Below are 24716 nucleotides of genomic sequence, written 5' to 3'. Positions count from 1 at the left end.
GACTGTACAAACCCAGCTGTTGTGGAATATTCAAGGCTGACCGATGTTCTTGGATTGCACTGATTCATCCCAACTATGAGATGTCCACCATGGGGTGATTTATTCTGATAACTGATCCCTGCTAAAAATGTCTGAAGTTTGGGAGATGTGAGGCTTTGTCATTATGCTTACCTGCTTTATCAATAGCTGAAGTTCTTCAATTTTTACTTTGGATTTTTTTTCTATATTTCACCCCATGCTGTGCTGGGAATTGGTTGAATAATATGTTTAACAAAAAAAAAAAATTAAGATTGGTTGTACAAAATATCTAGAGGCAAAATGGAAAATTTTCAGTCTCATCATTAAAATACTCCTTTTTTCTTTCTTTAAATATTGGCAGCCTAACACATGGTCCCTGTCAAGCAATACAAGAGGAAGAAAATTCAGAAAATTCCTAGTTTTCAATCTTTGAAATACATTTGCATACAAAGTGTATCTTTAAGGGAAAATAACTTGGCAGTGTCAGTGGCTGACACAATAGAAGCTTTATCACACTTTTTCTGCACATCTAAAAACATTGCCAAACTCTTTAGAATTTAACAGTATTTAACATTTACGAAATAAAGGCAAAAGTTTAAATTGCTTGGGATACCTGGCTCCCTTGTCTTATGATACTGCATATATTTTCCTTTCATTTCATGATTTTTTTACCTGAGAAAAATGAAAATATGTCATGTGGACTGAGACCCCTGCAAGTACTGGAACATAAGGCACATATTTCCCTCAGAAGTTATTGTCATTGTTTGTTAAGCACCTATTTCTGGAACCACAAAAACTCCTTCAGTTTTCTTCTCCAGTAAAAACAGTGATTTTGTGACCAGCAAAATTGCATTCAGAACTCCAAAACACTGATAGGCTTTTGAACTCATGTTTGAAAGAAAAAAAAAAAAAGAAAGAAAAAACCCCTAAACCAACAGCTAAACCTTTAATTTTTGTACAAAGAGGAGCTGTCCCCAGGAAGACACAACACCTTTTAAAGTCAACAATGATCATATGTATACAAGCATATGTGTAAAACTAAAAAAAGCAGATTTTTTTCTAACTTTCAAATACCAGACTTGATTATTTATGTTATACTTATTCTTCTATAAGGAAAACAGTTAAATCCTCTCAGTTATTTTTCGTTCAATTACAGATAAATCAGAAATCAACATCTGGTACTTCATTTTTGCTTTGAGAACACTACTAAAGAATTAACTATTTCTTCATTCTTACTTATAATTTTGAAATAATGGTTTGATGATACCTATACTATTAAATATAACAAATAATTTAAAAAGAGATTTTATTTAATTTACATTTGACCTGTCATGTCTGTTTAAAATTATGATACCAAACAATGTAGGAACTGGAATTAATGGGGATTTTCAGCTTCTATTAAAAGACAAAAAAACCCAAAAAACCTCACCAAACAAAAAAACTATTTTAAGTTTCCCTAATGAATATATTTGCAAAACTATGAATTCTCATCTAACTTAAACTTGATTTTTTTTTTATCTTGAGGAAAAAACAATTTACCGAATCCTACTTGTTCATGGTGCTTTTCTGATTTTAGGTCAGTATTCTTATTGGAGTTTTATGTACTACACAGGCAGATCAATAAACTTTATGGGCCAAATTTGGATTAACAAAACCAGGTACAACTCTTCTAAAGTTAAATGGATTGTCCCTGCTTACATCAATGATAAAATTGGCTTTTTAGGTTGCATTTAAGAAAAGAGAAAACAGAGAGGCTGACAAAGGTTTAAATTTGCCATGCTTCATACCCACTTTATCTTCAAACATCTACTTTTGGTTTTTAATTGTAGTGGTGTTCTGTAAAGAAACACGACCTTACAGGGCATTTTCAGGAATGGAACAGTCTATATATTAAAAGGCAGCAAATGATTCATAACTGCTTAGCGGTCAGGCCTGTGGGGCCATGCTTCCCATGTGAAATTTTTTTCTGCATTGCAAACTCTTACATTAAATTGTGATAAATGAAGAGCGGAGGCTATTCATACAAATCAATGACTTTAGTGTATGTGTCATTAGCCTGAGAGATGCAGGCAGCGGTCACTACTATAAATCATGTGATGATCTGCTGTCTGCAACTCGATGCAAGCAAGCAGATGCATTAGGAAGGTTAAAGAATGAAATTAATCTGTGCATTTCCCTTTCTTTCTTTTTTTTTTTTTCTTTTTCCCTTTAGTCACCTGGTCATACTGAAAGAATTAAAATCACATGACCCAAAGTTAAACTAGCTACAGAACAGTAAGTTGGCTAAGTTAGATGTCACCTTTCAACTTAAAGTTAATTAAATATTAATGGGATTAATTTATTCATCATCACATGAAAAGTAAAATATATAGAATAGGTAAAATCCACCAGTGCTTCTCACATAGGAGTTGATATTATTAATTGCTTTTAATGCAGACTGTGGCACGAGACCACGTGTAAGAGATCAAGCACACTGCAAAATGTGCTCTGATACTTTTAAGTGCAGCATATTTCTTTCTTCACATTTTATAAATCCGGTGTTTAGTAACCCATGGCCATGCTCTTCATACCAGTAACTTGGAGTGGGTTATGAATATGAGTCAGGTTGAATGTATTACTGATGATGGAATACATTCCCAGATATCTGTGGCTGGGAGTGTTAATGGTGAGAGTGTGCAAAAGGGGTCAGGGACAGTAAAAAGAGATATGGACAATATAATTTTAAAACTGAAATTAATGAATTTGGGAAGGCCATATTTGATATAAATGTTAGGCCAAAGCCTTCAGTCTTTACTCAATACTTATTCAGGCAAAACACCCACTGACTTCAGTGATAGATTTCCTGGGATGAGGACTAAATATGCCCCAGGAGTCAGATTGCCCCTCTCTTTTCTACAGAAGCAGAAATTGGGAAGATCATGCAGGAATCTGAGCCCCTCCTGCATCTGTGTGGAGCCTGTGGGGGATTATACAGGTCTCCTTCTCCTGGCTCCACCACTGCCCCTGTGCAATCTAAAACCACCTGGCGAGGAACAAGTCAGAGCAGAGAGTGACTCTGAGCCAGAGTCACACCAGGACTGAACACTCATCGTGCTTCTGTGCAGGGCTGCAGGGCTCCCCAAGTCCAGCAATGCTTGGGAAGGACTCCAGGATTCGACCTCTTATAATCTGTGATGCCTTAGGATTTTAGCTTTTATATTTTTCAAATCTTGTACTGCTTTCGGGTGTAACTCTAAACTCCACCTAGAGTGTTAGTTACTATCTTCACATTTTGGTCAGACAAAACACACCCTATAGACATGAAGCTCAAGGATACCCTACAGCCTCAGACCCTGGAAATATAAACAAAAATGAATTGTGGGAGGAGCAAACTGAGGGAATATGACTTCATTACCAGAAGCTGTAATTGGAGGATTAACCCCTGATATGTAAATGGACCAAATTGATAATTGTCTGAAAAACTTGTGACCATCATCCGTTTTGGATGTAGCCCCTAGGGGAGACTTCATCTGCCTTTAATGTACCTGAAGGCCCTTCATTAAATATATCCACTTTTATTCTCTTTATTCTGTCTGGCCTCTGGTTTTAGGTAAGCCCAACAAAGGCATCACCTGTCCAGTCTGTAATAGGGAATCCTGAAAAGGGTTTGAAGACTGTGCTTTGAGCCAGGAGTTGACTCTGGGCACAATTAACCATGAAAGCAAATTAATGACAGAAGGGGCTGCATTTCAAAGGTGCTTGAAGAAGTCCATGGGCATAAAATAGAGCAGAACACCTTTGTGCTTATGAAGGGCACTATAAATCAATAAAGTATAAGTTAGCCTGTACAGTGATAAGATAAGTATTGCATGTGCTTAATTCACTTAGCTATCCTTCTGAAAAAGATAATACATTCAATGTAGACATATTTCAATTGAATTGATAGTAGATCTGGATTGAGCAAGCCTAGAGACTGAATTACCTTTATCCATCCCAGCAAGAATAAGGATGAACTTGCAAGCAAAATCAATGTCAGAAAGGTCTTACTGGCTCTTACAACAGCAAACTACTATCACTTATATTGAAATATACAAAAATTATTAATAACTATTACAAATGGACATCCATCCTACTAGCATGAAAACTTACAGTAGGTTAAGAACCAATGACATCAATTTAGATCACTAAATCCTTCAAACACAAAGAATAAAAGCACAAAGTCTATTTTACATAATTTCTCAAAACCATCAAAAATTATTATTTAATTAAAGTTGCCAAATAAAGGTGGAAAGAATTGCAGGCAGTGAATTTCAAATGCCTCTGAGCTGATTCCCCCAGTAAAGCCAGTCTCTTGTGTATTGTTCCACTGTCACTTATTTACCACATTGACTTCATATGTGTTTATTTCTATTTGATAGTGTTAAATTTAGGGCATGTGTCACACACATATTTTAATTTTTTTTTCCCACCAGCACTTGGTTCTCTAGTTGATCCCATCTACTCATCAGAACTGCTATTTTATATCTAGAGCAGTGATTGAAGTCTCATGCAAATAACACACAGAAATTTTGGTCGGGGATTATTTAGATATCCTAAACTCTGTAGAGTTGCAGCTCAGCTTCAACCAGGTGCCTAAGCTGGGGCTGATCATACTTTCTTTGGAAAGCCTGGCCTACCATGCAGGCTGCAGAACTCTATTAGAAATATTTCTTTCTTTCTCAGTGCAAATTCAGTGATTTTAGGAATTCACATCATATTTGCTGCTGAATTTCTTCTGTAAAGTTCTGCTTCTTCCCATTCCTGAAGCAAGGAAGCATTTTAAACCCAAATGAAGGGAGCCATAATGTAAATATAAGACATGGATGCCAATTTTAAAACATAAGTGGATTTTTAAATTTTTTTTTACTATAATTGTTTTTTATAAAGCAGAAAAGAGTCCAGAAAAAGTTTGGTAACAACTTGTAAAAGTCACTCCTCATGACCATCTGAATATCAGATAAAAATTTTAAAATATTATGTGGATGAAAATGCTCCTTCCTTTTGGAACAAATCCATGCTTCCCTTTCAGTGACTAATTCCTGATTTTTATATCACACGTCACTTTTGAGTAAATGCCAAAAAAAAGAGGCAAAGGCTCTTTACAGTCAGTTGGTAGTTTTATACCCTAGGTTTAAATTGCAGGTCGACAGGAAACCTGGGTTTAATTTTTAAGTGTTACATTAAGAAAATAAAATATTTCTTACAAAATCAGCTACTTTACTGGAATGCCTCATGCCATACCCAGTTTATTTGCCTGTTTTAGGGACAGCTGGGGACTGTACATCATATTACAGGACTGAGTCAGGCTCCTTTCCCAAGCATAGCATGAATCACCTGGTGCCTCGGTATTTCCTCAGCTCGGCTCTTTCTTTGCAGCTCCTGCCTCTCACTGGACTCCATCAGGCTGGATGCTGATTGCTCTCCTTTCCAATTAGTGCCTTCCCAGTGAAGGCACTCACAGAATGAGCTCAGCTTCCTGCGTGGCCCAGAGGCTCCTCAGCCCTCCCATGAGTGTCAGGGCTGCTTATGCAAGGGTAGGAGTCAGAGCCAGGCCCTTAACCAGCAATTATGGCTCCCTTAAGTTACAAGGACCCTTCTCAGGGCCAAAAGGGCAAGAACTTGTTGATGTCCCTTTGCACTGGCTGGCTCTGAAGCTGATGTGCAGGTGCTGCCATTGCTAAACAAAGGTTTTAGTGGCAGGTCACATCCAGAACCTGCACGGCTGCAGCAGGAGGGCAAGGCAGACCCCTGGGCTTGCTGAATCTCCCAATTACTACACAAAGGACTAAAACACAGGGTCGTGGATAAAAGTGAATAAATGTTTCTAAATTCTTATCTTAAACACACTTAAGCTTAAAGCTATTTAATTGAGGATTTAAAAGCATGTATGCTTTATGAAGCTGGGGCTACCTGCTTCATTCTCTTGCTCTTATTTTTGCTTTTATCCTTTTAGTCTTGAAGAAGCCTAATTAGAAGCTTGAACAGGGCTCTCTCTCCCTGCCCTTAAATCAGTAATTGGCTTCAGTGCAGAGACTGTCAGGAAATTAACACATCACAACATGACAGCTGTTAATTTTTTCTCCTTATTTGTCATATGAATCACTGCTGATTTGCCAGAGTGCATAACAAATTAGTGGTCTGTAATCAGCGGCCTCTCTCCTGTGTGCAGCACCTACTTGTTTTTCCCCTTTTCTCCTGAAGTCCATTACTTCACTGCTTCAGCAGGAATGACTGTTGCTAGGTGTGTCATTGTCAATAAATCAGAATAAGCAGATGCTAAAAGCGCAAGAAGCTCTTTAAACTTTGATGAAGGCTTTTAGTTACATTTTTAAACTTACACTTGGAACTGGATTTTTTTTTTTTTAAATTGTCACTCCCTGGCATAATATACTGTCAAGTCTTCGGGTATCATCTAAAGCTTTGCATACTTCACAATGTAGAGCTGAAAATGTGATTTGCAAAAATTAAAAGAAGATATTTTCCTGAAGACAATTTTTAAAACGGTAAGGCCTGCTGTGGCCCCCACGTCAATAAATAACAATTAGACACAATGCACAGTGAGCTTTTCCTGTTGCCTTGAGATATATTTACTGTATTTTTGTATAATAAACTCTATTTTATATGAGTCAGCAAGCTCCACACACCAACTGAACTATATGCAGAAAAAAAGCCTCGAGTGCAAATATAAACCACAAAATTTGGGACAAAAAAATGAGTTAAATTCTATTCTCTCAGTGGTGCAATTAAATCTGAGTATTTTTGGCCACTTTTTCTTTTCTAGTTTTACAAATGATGATGTATATGAAGAAGGCCATGGGGATAATATGCAATTCTGTGCAAAAGCTGGAACACTTCTTCCTGTATCTCTGAGCTGTGCTGAGAACTGTTGTTCAGTTTAAGAGGTCTGCAACTGGCCAATGTTCTCCTAGAAATGGAAACATTTTGGAAATATGAACTGGAAAGATTGAAACCTAAATTACCTGATGCATACAACTAAGCTGAAATGACCCACTATGTAATCAGTATCTTCTGTCTCAGACAAATTAAAATAAAAACAAGAATGTGATATATTTCTTTAGCAAAAGGACCAAGTACAGACCCTGTCCTATGTTTCTTAATTGGTATTGAAACATGCTTAGAACACAAGGCTCCTATAAATTTTTCTAGTCCTCATAAAATATTTTTTTTCATTTCACCTAACCTGAATAAACCACTAAAAATCCAGAACAATGGAAAACAGTGAAACCTATACTCTGAAGCAAAATGCTGCACAATCCTTTGTGTACATCACACCTTTTCCTCAAGACTCAAGCACTCCACCTTCTCCTCCAGAAAGACATGGGGGAAAAACTCAAAGTATTCTAAGCTTGCCATGGTACCTGAAGGCTGGGCATTGCTGAGGAAGTGCTGCTTCATGGGACTCTGCTGGGAGCAAGGGCATCATCGCACCAGAGGCAGGAGGGGATCCCAGCCCTCTGAGGTCACTCCTGCAGGTGCTGGCCCCGAGCCAGCAGAGCACTCACTCACCTGCCCTGCTTTTAAGGTGAGCAGGGATTTAAGTGGCTCAGACACAAAGTGCTCTGTGTCTTGCAGGGCTCCACGCATGTGCTTATGAGTGAGATTTATTTTGTGATTCACAGACATCACACAATGCGCTCCTGCTCTGCCTCCATGGCTGCTGGTGAAATTTTCAATGAGCCTACTTGACAATGATAATTTAAACATTTCAAAATCTCTTCAGGAGAATTCTCCCTGCACTTAATTGGTGTTTTAGATTTACACGTATGTAAAAATATGAAATGGTTGTTAAAATGGTTATTTTGTATACAATGTATAAACCCATCCAAAATTTTGTGTAAAGTGTATTAAATAGTTATCTATATATAATATAAATGTATATTTAAAAAGTTACTAAAATGGTTATTTTCATGGCAATTATTATTTTTAAAATCTAAGGATGCAAATTATTTATCAATTTACATGTATTTTCTGCTATGATTTCTGTTATATAAAGAAATTAAGGTTTAACTACTTGTAAAATTTTAAAAATCCCCTTGATATTTGCATTCTTAAATACAACTCAAGGGTTCTTGGTTTTTTTTAAATATAAATTTTAATTTTTTCAAGAATAAAAATCAGCCCATTTCAGAAATTCTGTGTTGTTGTTCAGTCTTAATAAATATCTTCTGTGAGTACAATGTAAATTTTCCACTTTCTCTGTTATGCCTTGGTTTAAAAACACAACCCTAATTTTTTATTTACATTACAGAATCAGTTACCCTGAAAAGACCTGAAATTAGCAATTACAAAGGACAGGGCAACTCTCCCAGCCTTTTTGAAATGCCACTGCAAAGTGAATCTCCATACTGACTAAAAGGAGTTCCTTGACCTGCTGTAGTACCAAGGCACACAGGGACTGTCTCAGGCATCCCGAAGTCTTTAATAGGGTGTCTGGAGCAGACAGCCTTTGTGCAGAAAGGTCACCACTGAACACTGTTTACTGAGACTATAAATTATTATTTTTTTAGCCTAAGCAGATTCTACATGTCAAAAGCAGCACTAAGAAAATTGTGGTGAACCACTATGTGTTTCAGATTCCAGATTTCAAAAAAACCCTTTTCAATAACCATTGAGAAAAAGCCAGAAAGATCAACCAAGAACAGAAACATAAAACCACAACAAATCCAAGTCACATAGAAATGCTGAACAACACTGAATTACCTGCAGGTTTTCAAACTCCCTGTCATGAGGAAAATAATTGTACGACACCCACCAAATGTTAGGTCACTGTGTAGATGTGCAGCACTCATTTGCTCATCTCTCTGCTTTATCAGCACTTCTGGATGTATCATCTCCAAAATACCCCATCACTAATTAAAATTCAGAGCAGAGCAAGTATCAGTGGAGTCTGGTCAGAAAAGGAAAGGGTTGGCAGGTTACAGACAATGTTACAGCTATGTTTTGCTATGCCTTTCTGGTATGGGGTTCTCTGTAATTAGGGCAAGATCCTAACATTTCCATTATGTCACTTGTGTTAGCAACACCTGCTTTATTGGTGAAGAATTGAATGGCCAATGTTTATTTGTAATTCATACTGGCTGACCACTGTGTTGCTATTTAATAAGTAAAAAGCAGGGAGAATTGAAGTAGAGTAGACTTGGTATTTATTCTTAAACTTCCTTCCATTCCCCAAGATTTCAGGAGCCTGTTATTAGTGGATTTGCCAGCAACTATAAATACACCATAAACCAGCATGTACATTTAAATAAAGTGATGAGATGTTCTTAAGGGCAATTGACAACAATAGGAAATTTTACTGGGAAGTCTCCAGTCACCACTGTTTCCATTGTTATGAATCCTGAGAGAGATTCCTTCAAAAGTTCTGAAAATCCGCACAAGTAAAAAAACCAAAAAGCCACAAATTTAGCAATATATGCCCATGCAAAAGGCTTAAAAGTAGGCAACTTTCCCTAAAGGATGTAGAGGAATTATTTTCTATTAATACCCAAAAATTCTAAAAGTCACACCAAAACACTAAAAAGAATCATTATGCTGATTTACTAAGACAGAAACTTATATTCTAGCTCCCTGGGTATCCAGCATGAGACCTTAAAGAAGCCTTAAGGAATACATGTAATTGGTCCTATGTTCCTTAGCCTTAATTTTTTCTCCTTTCCCACTCATAGTTTCTAAAATTTCCACAATAAATATTTTCAATAACTTTTATGAAATAATATTTTAATGCTGTTTTCCAGGTAATGTTTTTTTAAAAGATGAGTGGGGAGTACTTGAGGTATGATTTTAGGAATCTTCATTACATAGAAAAAGGAAAAATCTTCCTAGACTGAGGAACTGGGGTTATAGCAAGATTTCCTGTGTTAATGCCTAAAATATCTAGCAGTGTTTCACCCTTCTGGAAAAAGTGAGGGTCAGCAGTAAAGGAGGAAAAAAAAAGGGTTTAGCCCTTGGTTTGATATTGCTCTTTAACAATATTCACCTTTTTTATTAAAGTACTTTGATGGCCATGAGAAATATACCTGCAAAGATAACTCTCTGCTGCCTAATACAGTGAATTACCATCAGTCTAATCTTATCTAGTGACTACTGGCAATTAGTACCAGGAGAACAAATTAGAAGCTGTTTTGTATATCAGATCATCACAGCATTTCAAAACACCTTTTCTGTTTAACAAACATTTCTTCATATCTCGTGATATGCTGGGATATCTTTAATTGCCATATAATTTGTAAAAGTCATATTGTCCATCTGGGGTCCCCCAGCTATGGAAGATTATTTGCAATATTGTAGGACAGTATTAACACCTGTCAGAATGCAAAAGGCTGGCTTAGCCTTCAATTAAAGCATTGATGAACCAATTTCCTTTCCTTTCCTTCTTGTTTTTTAAGACACAATGCAAAATGTCAGCTCTGAGGTCTTCAGTGAGTAAAGCCCATTGAAGGAAGCCAAACAGTGGTGAGAAGACTGCAAGAAGGTGGTGTTCAAGTGAAATCAGTCCAAGGTGGAAGCAGTTTCTAAGGGTGTGGTACCACAACAGCAGCTTGCTGACATCAGCCAGTTCCTCATAGATATCCCTGATATCTCTGATATTTGATATCCCTGGCATGGAGCAGGTGGGGAAAGGTCATCAGAGCTGAGCATGTCCTGAGAACTGTCTCACTCTGCTTTGTGCTTACCTTGTCCCACTGGGCAGAATGAAGAGTGAACTGCACTGGGAAAAGGAAAATGGCAACTAGCAAAAGGAGCTGGTGCAAATTCTACTGCACACTGGTGTTTAAAAATATCTTGGGAGATTTTTGTTTTAGGACAGAGCAGAGTTTTGAGATGTAACACTACTGACGTTGCTAAAAATCCTTTCTGCTGAATGTTCCTGTAAGGGATTTACATTATTAGATACTCAAAAGATCCTATGCAGCTCCAAAATCGACATCTAGATTATTTTCTAGAACAATGAGACCTGTGATGTTTATGTCTAAACCCAAAATTTCCTGGAAATATATTAGCATGTATTTCATAAGACATGAAGCTGAAAGCAATATCCAGTAAGTACCTGCATCCCTTCTATCCCAGAAGGTAACTCTGAAACTGAGCAACAAGAGGGCAAAAAAGAAAAGGAGGTACTGCAAAAGTTATTAGGCAGCTTTATAGACCAAAATAATCCAATATACTTTGGGGAAAATGGTGATTGCTACATTATTCAGAGAAAATTACAGAGCTTTTTGCTCCACTACAAAATCTCTATATTTCTTGTTATGTACAGAAGAAAAAAAAAGAAAATTGTGCAAGCCCTAAAATCTGGAATCCAATGCGAAAGGATTTACTTTAAGCCACAGAATGCTTAGCTATTAGATGACCTATAAACATTTTTGTTTCATGAGTGAATGTTTAATCTAGCACAATACTGTTCCAAAGGAAACCATTAATAGCAACATTTTGTAGCAGTTGTGTGCATGTCCCCACTGGACCTCTAAATGAAGTCTGCATAAGGACTGTAAAGGTAGTAACCCTGCAGCTACAGCTATAATTATCAGGATTTAATGGTGTTTATGAATGACTTGCTATGAGTCAAAGGATAATAATACGTCTTATTAAAAATTTATTCCAAGTTATTTTTATAAAACTTTACTCATTTACGTGTCACCAATGATTGTTCTTTTAAATGAAACAATAGAACAATAAGGAACATTTAGGCTTCAAGAGAAATCCTAGCACACGGTCATTATATAATGACTCAGTATAAACAAACAAACAACATGGAATCTATGTAACCTAGCAATTAAAAATATTACCCTGAAAGTGAATTAAAAAATACAATAAGCCAACTTAAAAAATATATCTCTGAAAAAAAGACTTTCTGTATCATATGAAAATAATGCTAAACTCCAGTTCTGATTCACTACACTAAATGACCAGAGATCGTTTTAGCAGCTAATCACTAAACATGATCCAAATGGAACTGCAGCCAGATGGCACATGGGATTCATGGAACATAGCTATCAGATCAACCACAAACCTGAATGAGCTAATGTAGCTCAAGATGCATTAACTAATGATTCCCAGGAAGCAAGCATTGCAAATGAAAGAAACCCAAAGAATTTTTTAATTTTTTGACAAACTTAATAACAATATACTCATGAGGGAAAGGAACTTCCTCATTCTAGGTCACAGAAAAGGGAGACGGAGAATCAAGATCATTTTTCATTTTTTTTTTTGACTAGTTACTGGTTTAGATCCAACAGAGCCCATTTAGTCTGGTATTTCTGTACTCTTTTCACTCCAAATTTTAGTCTCCAGCAGAATATTTAGACATTACCTAACTTTTAACAAACATGAGTAAGGATTTTTTTCTTCTGGAAAAGTCTACATATTGCATTGTTTTAGCCCATGGGTAAGAGAGACAGTCCCATTTAAAGAGTAGAAAACAACTATCAGGACTTTTTCACTCTGTACATATCTACTATTCATATAACATCCAAGGAATTTAAAACTCACCAGAAAATGAAATATATTGATTATGGAAAAATATTCACAAATGTCTTTGAGTTGTCATCTCTTTAAGACCAACTTCCTAAAGAGCTGCTAATGACACTCGGAGCCTTCCTCAATGCAGTGAGTTGGGAGGTCTGGTGTGTTTTCCTCTAATTGTCTATCTTAGCCCACCAGCTCAATACAGCACATAAAGGATTCCGCCTGTCTTACTATTTTGGATTTCACACTGGAACAAAGAGGTTTAAGAATCAGCATTGCTTTAATAGGGACTGGTGAGGACACACCAGAAAATGATTAAGGGATATGGGGAAAGAGGCAGCAGGTGCAGTGAAAGGAGAAGCAGTAAAAGGCAGAAGCAGTGAACTGTTACCCAATAGATGCCAGTAGAAGTACGAACACTCATTTTTACTTGACGAATATTTAAGTGCTTATGATTAAAACATGCTTTTAAAAACAGTGCTATGAGAAAGAAAATCTGAAAAAAGACAAAAATATACTCCAATCAAAAATAGTCTCAGCATAAATGAATAACTGGAGACTTTTTAAACTTGTCACTCAGTTCTGATCCTTAGCTAACCCTCAAAGACATGTTGTTGTAAAGGTTAATTAATTAAAGTGAACAGAAATGATTATTTGAGAGCTGTTAGGTAAGTGCAAAGTACTGTTACTATAGGTTAATATTTTGCTCTTAGGGCATAGCCATGCTTGACACCAATGTACATTACATCCTGAGATAAACAGTTTCAAAGCTCAGGGCCTTAGCCCTCTTCTGCTGAAGTAAATGGGAATCATTCTGTGGGTGTTCAAGACCTTTGGATTAGCTCTGAGGATATAGCTGTGTGGTATAAAGCCATCTCCTAGCTCCATTAGCATGTGCCTCTGGCTCAAGACAGCTAATCTGTTTTGCTTCTCAGGCAAGCTAATTAGATCAGCAGATAGAGCATAAAGCCTTTGAATCTTCAGAGAAATGCCACTGCTCTGGATAGGAGTAAGCACAGGAAACACAGGGAATTTGTATAAATAACTGAGTTCAGAACCCAGTGGTTCCCATGGACATCATGGAAATGCACAATGCTCACCACCCCTGGCCACAGGTCACCATTAGCAGGTGTTGTGTCTGCACATAAGAGATTTGAGCCACTTCTCCCAGGTGACACCTTAATATCAGTAGGTCCATCATGGTACAATCAGACATTTGTTCACAGAACTTCAACAGTTTGCTAAGAGCAGTGTAAGAATGTCTCATCTCCCTCTCACTGACCCCCTGCACACTCACCTGGGGTGAGATATGATGCATAACCAAGAAGATATCCAAGAAAACTGAGACCAGCCATCATTTCTTTCTCTCTGCCACCCTATAACAGCTGCAATTAGCTGAAACAATTAGACTAATTTCCTCATTGCATGGAACAGGATAGTCTATGGCTTTCTCTTTGGAGCCTATTAGACTAGAACTTCCCCCTTATAATTCAAAATATCCCACACTAAGGGCCTCATCTGTTTGATGAGGGACTCTGAGATGTGAAGGGATGAAAAGCAATGGTAAATTCCTTTGGAACTGAGTTCAGTTCTGTTAAGGTTAAAGCTAATTTAATTGACCATATAATTAAAAAAGTTATGATTTAAGAGCCTTGGACAGGCACCTTTATCATTTTATACTTGAGCAAATAAATAAGTTCAGAGCTGAATTTGAAGTCAGATCTCAAAATTTAGGATTGCTTGGACTTAACTATTTCACACATCACAAAAATTTATTTGTAGAGCTTAACTGGTACAACAAAAATTTTCTCATAACTGCTGTAATAACAGCGATGCACAAAGTAAAACCTCAAGTGGAATGTGTGAACAATAAAAATGCTGGTCCCTTTCACTGTAACAGGAATTGTTTTACCTGGTGCAGCTCACAGCAAGTTCATCCACTGAATAAGATCCTGGGCTAGAATTTCCCAAAGCTTGGGGACTCGATTTTCTCCATCCATTTCCTCTTTAAATCCTGCAAATGGGCAGCACTGACATTCTGTTAAAAAAGAACAGAAGGGAATTATCTATAAAAATGTTTATTTAAGGAATGTTTGGAAAGAATTATAAATATTTTATCTGTTCTTTTCCATCAACTAAGAAAAAAACATGAGGAGCTGCCTGATTCCTCATGTACTATTGTCTAAGAAAAGTCAGTCTGGTCCAAATGACAATGTAGAAGAAAAGTCAACAGTCTTTTCCCAGCTATTGTGTAAAACCACCTTATCAATTAATAAGAATTAATAGGAATTGTAAAAATTAAAAGATGGATTTGGGAATACAGACATCAATCCATTCTTTTCCAACAAACAAGGATACAGGTGATACACTGGTAAAAAACCAAATGCAGACAACTTCCTTCAATATGACATCACATAGTATTTTTAAATCAATATGCATACAAAATATTCTTCCAGGCATTAAAGTAGAAATTTGCTGATAATAATGCAATTATTGAAAGACTTATATGCATTGAAATGATCTTTAATAAGGGCAGGTTTTTTATTTCAATTTCGGCCAATAGTTGCTTAAAATAAAATAATTTTCCTGTAACAGTTACAGGGAAATATTTCTTTTTGTTTTTCTCATTTAAGTTCATCCTACCAATAATTCTTTTTTCTCACCTCCTCTCCTTCACTAAATGATGTTAAAAGTAAAAGAAAGGATGTTTGCCTACTTATTCTTGCTATCCAGAACAGAGCTGCCACCTGCCCTCCATCACATCTCTGTAGGAGGATGGAAATTCAGCAGAAACAAAGACCAGGAGTGAAGGCATTCATCCACATAGATTTACATTCTAACTGTGGAAACATTTTATGGTTTTAATTTAGACACCACAATATTTTTTAGTCTCTTCCTTTCAATGCTGCCATCTCTGCTTCCCTTTACACCTGTATGCTTATTGCTATTTGAAGTTTTCATGACTTATAACAGCAAATAGAAAACATTTTTTTCTATAAGATTTCCATCTCTAAAATAAGCAGCTTGGCACAACTGTATGGGCAATGTGTACAAATTTGCATACACTCTATATGTTGTTTTTGCCCCAGTATTTTCTATATTAGTTAATCACAGATGTACAATAGAAAAAAGAAAATACAAAATATTGCAATATATTATAAACTTACATTTAATAATTGATTCATTACTTAACAATACTTGAAGTATACATTAAATTTAAATTATATCTTATATCTGTCAGAAAAGAAAGACTACCTAGATGTTTTATGGGCACAAAGTCTCCAGGGAGTGTCACAAATTCACTTGATGTCTGTAAGTAATTAATTTTCCATTTGGATCTCTGATTTAGCTGAAGGATGTGTAAAAGCACATGCAGATAAGCAGTTAGGAATGGAGAGTTCTCTACTGACTGTGCATCTGAGCACCTTTTCACTCACTGTGTATTCTAAAAAATGTGAACTGTGCTGTCCTGAAGAAATAGGCACATGGTGCTGGTGTTTCCTACGGTCATGTTCAAAAACTAGACACAGGAATTCTTTCTGTTTTACACAAATCTTTCTTATTTTCTTCATCTAGGAGCACTGGCAGTTCAGCCACACAGATCTGATTTCTTTTTAAGAAAGAGTATCCCCAAGTATTATTGTAAAGGTCTGTGTTCCTGGGAAACAGACAATTAGATTGTATTTCAACCATTTTTGTTTTTACAGTGTCAATACTTATAACCATGGTACCAGAGACGGTTAATTTTTTATATCAATTATTCTTGTGATCTTATTTTCAACATATTTTTGTGAATTTTCATAAAATTTCCCTTGCATTCCTCACCCTAAAATTTTCCCAAAACATCTTCACTGCACTTTCAATGCACACAATTATTAGGCAATTTATCATTTTCAAATTATGAATAAAAATTATATTTGAAACCAAAATATTTTCTATCTTAAAATTAATAAGTTACTTCTATTTTAGTATTTCACAAATTAGCATTTTACAACAAATTTTTAATCTTGTTTTTGATTGAGTCCCCTTTCAAATTTTTCATTTCAGCTGTTCATTTGTTCTGCATTTCCCTTTGTATTCAATTGCCATGTAATTCCATTTCTATCACACAATTCCCTATGACTTCTTTCCTAGTTGGGTGCATATTGTCTCTGACTGGTCCAATGGAGTCACTTGAAGTCACACTTGAATCCAGCCTCTTCTCACACTGTGGGTTTGTCTGTTAAAAGCTCTGCCTAAAGCAACACCCAGAAGACCAAATGTTTGGTGAAAGGCAGAAAACAGCAGTGATTACTGGAGAAGATTCCCCCAGTCTTACAGAGTCAGGAGCTCCTTTTTCTTTATCATTTACACCTGTGTTAGCTGATGGCTTTTACTGCTTTGCCAGCAATTACCCATTTCATTCTCAGCAATTACCCATTTCATTCTCATTCTCTTCCCTCTCCTCCTCCACTCCTGATGTAAAGAAAAGACATCACATGGTAGATGTTGGTTCAGGCAGAGATGAAAATCTGTCCCTAATGTTGAGCTGTTGCTCCCCCTGTGCTGGCAGCCAGGTTGCAGCTCTGGGGGCCGCAGAGATCTGGGAAGGGAGAGCTGAGTTTGCCTTCTCCAGAGCTTGTGAAGCAGAGAAGACCTCACACAAGTTGTAATACATCTCCCAGCAGAGGTTACACAAGGACACACAGATCTGGATTAGACCCTGGGCACAAAGCACAAGGTTTAGAGTGCTGGAGTTGATAAAACCATGAAAAGGAAAGGTTTAAGCTATGCTTCATCCACCTCCCTCCTGCTCATCTTGAGCCTTGACATAAGCAGGTGCAGACTAGAAACCTTGAGCCTCCTCAAGCTGTCCTTGGTTATTTCAGCCCTGGAAAGTGTTCATTTGTTAAATGCTGCTTATCAGTGCTAGACAGCACTACAAAGCCCATATCCAAGTGAGAGGAAGTCAGAGAAATTCTCCTGAGCTCCAGGTGCTCCAATGGTGTCAGTAACTTTTTTCTCCTAGGGGGAACTAAGCAATTTGCTGTGTTCAGATCCACTTCACACCCACAGACAGACAGGTGCCATGAACCTCTTACCTATTTGACTGAGCCATCCCTCTGTGGAAAGAGAGCAATCTCTGTCTCTCTCTTATCTGTGTATTATTTCTATTCTGTGTAGTGCTGGATCATGAAAAACTGTTCTGTCCTACGCTGTAAGGTTTTGCTTTAAGGTCATCCCTCTCTCTCTGATTCAGAGCTTGCTTGAAAGAGGTTTGATTTGCAGATGTTCACCTTGTGTTTGATTCCACTTAATTTTCTCCTGTTTTGGCAGCCCTGTGTTGAAAGAATAATAAAAAAAAAAAATTAGCCATGTGGTAATTTGAGACAAATCAAAATGGAAAAGGCAAGAGAATTTTGATTTTGTCAGTCTTCTTTTTATAGGAGCTCTGTTTGCTCTATGACTGTTCACTGTGGCATTAACTTGTCTGTAAAATAGGTATAATTACATTTTCTTCCTTGATAAGGTGATCTACAATATATGGATTGCTAGGGTACATAAGTTATGCATTTTTAATAACGAGGGGATAGACCTGTACACATTTCAAGCTTCTTAAGAATTAATGTATCTTTAATATTATAAACTGTTAGGGTCTAAAGCTGAAAGCAGTTATGGATGTTTTTAATGTATTTTTTTGAAGTTCAATACAAAGCGTCACAAAGCATTGCATGTTTCCTGTTTGCAATCAAGGAAAATATTGGAAAATTTAAGAAAAAATAAAAAAACAAATAAAGTCACAACCCATTCTGAAGGAAAAAATCTTACTATATGATTTTCCTCCAATGCAGATTATGGGTCAACTCATAGTTAATATTATTTATATGAAGGTAAATGTCCTCTGCTCTACAGAAAGAATAAAGGCTCTATTCATGAAAATGTTAGAGCGAGATTGTATCTGAACAACAAAGATATTTTTAAAGCAATAAAATATTAAACAGATGCCAGTGTTTTCTTAGATACATAAATGGCCTGATATGGAAGACAGTCAGGTAATAGCTTTGAGCTGTGAATGTTTGCAACAAAATGTGTAGTCATATAAATCTCACTTGGATTGCATTGCACTAGAAAATCAAAATGCAGAACAGGCCTGTTGAAAGAGCTGTTAAAGTTCACAAATCTTTTCAGAAACCCAAGGCTGAGTTGATGTAGACTGATTTATTAATTTGATTTCAAATTCTGGAAAATTCTGATTTGGAGATATTTATGATTTAAAGAAGCACATAAATTAATGTCACAAATTTTCAAAAATTGTTTTAAAAACCAATTTAGATCCCAAACTCATGTCAAACTGTTGCAAGTTCTTTTTAAGGAAATCTGATAATATAAAACTGACGCATTTTGCCTATTTCTGGAGTAATTTCTGTGGCCAAATTGTTTCTAGTCATTAAATATATCAAATACATACAGAAAGAGAGAACTGCAGAAACCCATGGGCCAAAACTCAAGATGTCTATAACCTGAATTTATGTAGGTATAAACACATCACAGTTCCTTTGCCTCTGATGGTAGGAAGAAATTTTTCCCTGTGAGGGTGGTGGGACACTGGAGAGGTTGCCCTCTGGATGGAGGCTCTGGATGCTCCAAGCCTGGCAGTGCTCAAGGCCAGGTTGGATAAGGCCTCCAGCAACCTGGTTTGGTGGGTGGTGTCCCTGCCCATGGCAGGAGGGTTGGGATTAGATGATTTTTAAGGTCTATTCCAAGCTCTTACCCTTCTATGATTGCATTTTTCACCTCCTGTTAAGGCAGATGTGGTCAGCAGGCACAAGTTCAGAACCAGATGCAGGAAATAACAATCACAGCTCCCCTGCCAGCTTCCAAATGACTCCAGGATCCAGCAAATTCACTCAGAATCTCAGAGCAGGCTGTTCTTCTTACTTCATGCCTCTGTGGGCTAGGACAGCCACCAGGAAAAACAAAATGGGATCTGAGAACAAGAAGACGAAAGCTGCTCAGCTCAGACCATTCACCTGCAAAATGCCAAGTGTCCCACAACACTTGGGTTCCATCAGCTGCAGCACTTCAGGCTGCACACTTATGGATGTGCTTTAGGATATAGCAGAGAATCACAGAACATTCTGGGTGGGAAGAGACCCACAAGGGTCGAGAGTCCAATGCTGTCCCTGCAGACCCCCAGCAATCCCCCTGTGCATCCCTGCTGTCCAAAGGCTCCTGGAGCTCTGGCAGCCTCGGGGCTGTGCCCATTGCCTGGGAGCCTGGGCAGTGCCCACCCTCTGGGGGAAGAGCCTTTCTCTAATATCCAACCTAACCCTGCCCTGACACACCTTCAGGCCATTCCCTCAGGTCCTATCACTGGTCACCAATTTTTTCTGTGTCATGACATTTTTTTCCCTGGGTGGGCCCTAAAATAGGTTTCCCCAGAATGTTTCTCTTCTGTTTCAAAGTGATTTGGTTCCTCTCTTTTTGAAAGCTTCACTAATAACCCCCTGAAGATTTCCTCATCTCTCTAATTTGTGAATGGAGTAATATGGGATCTCTGTGGATAGAGATTTCTGAAAAAGAAAAGGGTCTGCTTAGGATGCTATGACTCCTTATCAAGTATGTAGCAGAAATTATTTTAGAGGACCATTTAATTCTGCTCTTAGGTGTTTCTCATTATCAGGCTCTCTAGCACATGGATTAGTAGCAATTCCACTGTTCCAGAGCTTTTGTCATTAACAGCATCCCACCTCCAGCAACCTCTGCTAGTCAATAATAATAGCTTGTTTAAAAATAGCAGCATCAACTTGTTTGCACTGTTATTATCTGTGCATGGCTTATTTCCCCACAAGACTCTGGGATGGTGCATAACCTGCTCTCTGGGTCTTCTTTTACTCCCTTTTTCAAAGCATGTTTTAAGATCAGGAGAGGAGACAGACATATTTTTAGCAAATACTAGTAATGTAATTGCAACGCTGTTACAGTCCCCAAAAGTAAAATACTGCAGTTAGAAGGAGCTGTATATTCATTAGTCAATAAAGTATTACCACACAATTTATTGAATTGTAACACTATTTTTCCTTGATGAAGATGTTGTGCAGCTTTCATCTTCATATAAATCTCAGTGATTAATTTAGCATTCAGAGCTGGAATAAGAATAAGAAACCCAGGCCAAATTCCAATCCAGCCTTCCAGCATCATGTCCTCTCCTCTCACTTCAGACTCACATTCAGACATTCAATTTTACTATAACACAGTTTAAAAATTAAATATTGATATGAATGGTGGATTTTGTAGGGCTGTATCTTCCCTACATGCCACTAATTCATTGTCTTTATCCTACAATCTGACAACTACTCCATTCAGGTAGATGCTCTTGTTTGTGAGTACAGAAGGTGATTCAAAAGGCATTGCTACACAGCATAAAGACAATTTATTATGCCAACATACTGTATCTTCCTCTGTAGATTAACATAAATAATTTTTGTAATACTGCACTGCACTAGAATATGCTTAAAGCTAATTGAATACAAAATGAATATACTTTTTATATTTCCTCATGAATTACAGTTAAGCCTTCTATTTTGTGACAGAAACCTAGAATTAAAGCAGAAGAAACAATTAATGTTATAATTATGTGTTTCTAAACTTATATTCAAAAGCATTGGCAAATTATTGTCAGAATATTTGCATACAAGCTGAACAATTAAGTTGTCAGCTGATTCTATTTCTTCTTATTTTTCTTGTTTAACTGGTTAATTTTTTAATCTATTTTGTTATCAGAGCCAGTCAGAACTTTCAACACTATTTCGTTGCTTAATTTAAAATAGCATAGGTGGAGATACATTAGCAAAAGGAAGAAGAGAAATACATTGATATTTTTAGTATATTTCTCTTACTTTCCGAGTATCTGACAGTTCTGGAAAGTGAATTAATAGCATACATGGCAAAAGAATGGTAGACCTTCTGTCAACTGAGAGCTGCAGTAAAACCTTCATTCAGTTGTGCTGGAGGTGGGATTTTCATCACAGTGTTATGCTGTATTTTTTCCCTAGCACAGCAAACCAATAACTCTTAGTTTATTAGAAATATCATTAAAAGTTTTCCTTTTTTAAATACGAAGAAACACTTGACCCAAAAGGGTAAATAGTTTGATTCTCATAAATAGAGGGTGAATTGCTCTATGTTAGAAAAAAATTAATAGTACAGCTCCTTTCACAAGAAGAACCCTCTGAAAACAATATCCCAATTTCCTGCAGACACTGTCAAATTGAGATATGTCACACATGAAAATTCAAGCCCATTTCTTGTATTGTTTTACTTCTGCTTTGGCCATGACATTAGCAGATTTGATGTCTGCAAGAAGAAAAAAATAATCATTATTTAATCTGTGAAATCCACTGGCAAACACATTTTTCTTTCTTTATTTTTTTCTTTCTTTTTATTTTTTAACCTTGAGTTAAGCAATCAGATCTCTGAAAAAGCTATATTTAGATTTTTTTTTTAATTGACCCATTATTTTGCTTGCTTTCACTGCCAGAACCCCCTACTGCAAACAAGGATAAGGATGCTACCTGGACTTCATTTGATGAATAGTTTTAATTAAAATATTCTGTACCATAAGTATTTTAATGTTACAGACAAACCAAAGGTATGCAGTAATAAATTAAATTATACATTTAAATTAATCTATAAATATGCTATAAAATTGACAGGATATTTTTAAGATAGAGAATGAGACATGGATTGCTAATTATGACAATTAAATATCATGAGTAAAAATAAATGACAATCAATATCCTAGAACCATTTTGTAAAAAGAAAAAAGGGAGGAAATATAATATCATTTAGATGTCTATAAAGGTGAAAAATTATTAACAAGTTAGAGTCCTGATTTTTCTATTGTAATAAAATGATAAGCAGTAGAACATTATACTTTTCATCACTGCTAGCCATAAATACTGTGCATATACTGTACTGGCACAATCCATTATGGGATTCTTCTATTTGGATCTATTATGTTCAGGATAATAACATGTTTAATTTTTACTAATAAAATTTCCAGGGTTTCTGCTCACTCTGACTCTCATCTAGAAGCCTGTGAACTTATTGGAAGCTTTTCCTTTGCATTTAATGAATTTTGGATCAGTCCCCACTTTAAGAAAAAAAAAAGTAAAAAAAACCAACTAAACCAAAGAAAAATTAACCAAACAGCAACAAATAAATGCAAGTTGCAGCAGTGTAGTGGTTATGCACACACAATCAAGGCCTCAGCACCATTGATTCTTTTTCTGTATGAGGAGCCACCCAGGGTTCCTTCCTATTAGCAGATATCTGGACCAAGCATTAGCTCACATGCCACAGGACACCCACCTGAAATTCTTTCCTTAATTACTTCCTCACACCAGAAGAACATTAAGGCCAGCCAAAAGACACAGCTCTGCTTTGTCTGCAGTGCTGTGTTAGGGGTAGTAAATGTGTAAATTGGGTGGAAACCCATTAAATTACTGTCTCAAAATTGTCTGTTTTAATAGTATTAATGTCCCAGCCATGATATGAATTTACAGTCCATCTTCTTCACAGCCATTTATCAAAATGGTAAAGGCAAAAAAAGTGAAGATTGGACTTTTTTTTTCATCCTGGATATTTGGGCTAATAGTCATTATTATATTCATATTAAAAGCCAACTCCATGTCTTTCAATCATACATTTTTCTTCTAATTAAGGCATATTCACTTTTTTGCTAATTAGGTATTCTTTGTTGCACAATGTTTGCTCTAATCTTTTGGAATCTCTCTCAATATCCAGTCATTGCCTTCATTACTGGCTCCCCTAGAATCCAACCAAAGCATGTTATTTTTTCTGCTAATTATATCCTCATTTACAGATTGTTGCCTTCTCTGATTGGCTCTTTAAACCAGTTGCTATGACTTCATTAGCAATGTCTTCTGACCCTGTTATTTCTTGTGACAGGATTTGCTCCACTTGTCCTGTAGCACTGTATCCCAGGGTCACTCCTCTCCCGGGCTGGAATAGTGTCAAACACGAAAGGTTTAGGGCAGAGAAAATCACTGCTGAAGTTGCTAATTACCACATGCAGCAACGGTACAAATTAGTGCTTCTAGCAGTTTAGGGAAAAAAAAAAAAAAAAGAAAAAAAAAAAAGAGTGTTTTAAAGGTGTCATTAACAGGTTAGTTTCATTTATATATGTGCTTGACAAAAAAAAAGTGATCGTAGTGTGTTTTTGCTTTTACAATCTCTCCATCAAATAAGTGTTTTTAAATCATGTGGGATTTCTTTCAATGCTATATGGCAATAAAATTACTGAATAAAGCATTCTTGAGCTCGATGATTTTAGAAGACAAGTATTTCTAAACAGATTTCCCTATTGTAACTTGAATTTCAGAATCTTGTAGTGTATTAGGATTTGATTTCTAACTGTCCTATAGAAATAGTGGTCTCCCTTAAAACAAGGGTTACATTTCCAGGCATTCAGAAAAAATAAGTAATTATACAAGGACAACATATTAAGAGAAAATTAAAATATATGGAACTGCAGTGAAGTACTAATACAATGCTTATATTAAGCTGGAGAATGGCATGAGATTACAATTTTCATGGGGTACAAACTGCATATTGTGCTAATTGTGTTCCCCACTTTTAGTCTCTCGCAAATCTGAATAATCCATTACCAGAAACAGAGATTCAAGCACATAGCAGAGTTTAATACAAGTTAGTTAATATGAAAAACGCTGTATCTAGTTGTTTGCAAAATTACTTTTGTTGATTAAAAGGCTCTTCAGAACTTCCGGCTTGTGAAAGGGTTTTAAATTGTCTAATGCTGATTGTGATTGCTATGCAGAAAAAAGGCAATGCGAAGCAAACCATTATATCACTGAATCTTTGTTAAGCAGGCCTTGAAAGTGCTTGACAGCATAATTAATCTTGTGATATGAACAAAGAAACCAACTCAATAGTATTGAAGATGCTTATTAAAAATACTAAATACCTTTTTCCACTTAAAAACCTTTTGAAATACTGTGGAAAGTGCCATTACCTTTTTTTGTTTTTGCACTATTTTAGTCTAGAATTGATACAAGGGACACATGGCATGAGAAAAAGAATAAACTGGATGACAATAAAAATTAGTTTGAAAAACAATGCTCCCTGATTTGGGGTGTCAGCTAAGCAACCTCCAAGCATTACAAAAGACC

The 24716-nt window shown here is 36.5% G+C and overlaps 1 long non-coding RNA gene across 1 annotated transcript in view; it reads right to left on the bottom strand.

Annotated features, from left to right (window-relative positions):
• Positions 1-17970, bottom strand: part of LOC139596133 (uncharacterized) — a 45337-nt gene extending 27367 nt beyond the window's left edge. The window contains exons 1-2 of the long non-coding RNA XR_011681256.1: positions 17604-17970; positions 14435-14560 (exon numbers count right to left, since the gene is read on the bottom strand). This is a non-coding gene — a long non-coding RNA (uncharacterized lncRNA). The remainder of the gene's footprint in view (positions 1-14434; positions 14561-17603) is intronic.
• Positions 17971-24716: the final 6746 nt, after the last annotated feature.

Source organism: Agelaius tricolor, unplaced genomic scaffold (genome assembly GCF_023055355.1).
Source record: "Agelaius tricolor isolate 1412-34295 unplaced genomic scaffold, bAgeTri1.0.p SCAF_15, whole genome shotgun sequence".
Classification (NCBI taxonomy): domain Eukaryota; kingdom Metazoa; phylum Chordata; class Aves; order Passeriformes; family Icteridae; genus Agelaius; species Agelaius tricolor.
Note: the sequence above shows the minus strand (reverse complement) of the source record. Positions and strands in the feature narration are given on the sequence as shown.